This window comes from Pteropus alecto, unplaced genomic scaffold (genome assembly GCF_000325575.1).
Source record: "Pteropus alecto unplaced genomic scaffold, ASM32557v1 scaffold7, whole genome shotgun sequence".
NCBI lineage: Eukaryota > Metazoa > Chordata > Mammalia > Chiroptera > Pteropodidae > Pteropus > Pteropus alecto.
Genome location: NW_006494614.1, coordinates 8,874,739 through 8,875,979, shown reverse-complemented (window position 1 = coordinate 8,875,979; position 1,241 = coordinate 8,874,739). Strand labels below are relative to the sequence as shown.

The following is a 1,241-nucleotide window of genomic DNA, read 5'->3' as shown; positions in this document are numbered from 1 at the left end:
CCTTCCTTCCTTCCTTCCTTCCTTCCTTCCTTTCTTTCTTTCTTTCTTTCTTTCTTTCTTTCTTTCTTTCTTTCTTTCTTTCTTTCTTTCTACGCCTACAGTACCTGGTCTTCCTAGGTGGTCTCCGATCCAAGTACTAACCAGGCCCAACCCTGCTTAGGTTCCGAGATCAGATGAGATCGAGCACATTTATGGTGGCATGGCCATAGAAAACTGCTTTTCAAGGTGGCTGTATGCTGATTTTGCAGATTCTTTGAATGAAAAATTCCAAGAGCAGCTCCCCTCACCCCCCAGGGCCTGTCATGGGATGCTGCTTCAGCCGCCCTGGCTCGGGGTCCATTATTAATTGGACTGTTTTGGGCTTTACCAGAGTTCTCTTTGCATTTTACCCTTTCATAACCCGAAAGTCTTCAAACATCTCCTACCCAAGGCCTTCCATCTCCTTGCCAACCAATTCCCTTTTCTGGTTCTCAGGGACTCATGTGACCATACCATCAGCAAAATTGTAACACTTCTTCATCTGAGCTGTTGCTCAAGCTCCAGCCAGGCCTGATACAGGCCAACCCAGGGTAATTTATGTGAAGGCTCTCTGCCTTTACCCCTACAATGTACACAAGACCCTCCAGGACCTCAAAACTATCTTATAAAAAACACAGATAAGATTGCAAAAATTAACCTATTAAAATATGTCTATTTCAATACTTTTTTTTGCATAATGTAAGTAGTTTGTTCTTTTTTATTTTGAATCTTATACTCTAGGCAGGGTAATGCACCTGTGGGCCTGCAGGGAGGGCCGGGGGTGTTAGCTGACGATGCTCTGCTTCCTGCCCCATGAACTTGTAGGTTATTCTTGGATTTGAGATGAGCCACAGTGAGTGGTGGCCCTGGTCCTTGTGATGCTGCCTCTTAGGTTCACCACCGACTCAAGTTTTTGCTCAGAAAATGCTGCCTCATCCCTAATGGCTGCTCAATCAGGAAAATATTATTTTCAGATGTTTTAAATTTGTGCCGCAAGAAACATATGTCCTACCATATGGAGCACAATAGGAGCTAGCTAAGGCCAAAATGGAAACCAGAAATGGGAGTTCTCTTTTTTTTCCATTTTTGAAGTCAGACCCTATAGGCCAGATTTCCCCAACCTGCAGTCTAAGCTGTGCTCTAAATGAGACTACATGTGCATCAGAGAGAAAATGTACACAAAAAGTTAACTGTAACCCCCTCTCTCACGCTACCGATACCTC

The 1,241-nt window shown here is 44.1% G+C and overlaps 1 pseudogene; it reads right to left on the bottom strand.

Moving 5' to 3' along the window:
• Positions 1–92: 92 nt before the first annotated feature.
• LOC112474868 lies at positions 93–211 on the bottom strand (annotated as a pseudogene).
• Between the last annotated feature and the right edge of the window lie 1,030 nt (positions 212–1,241).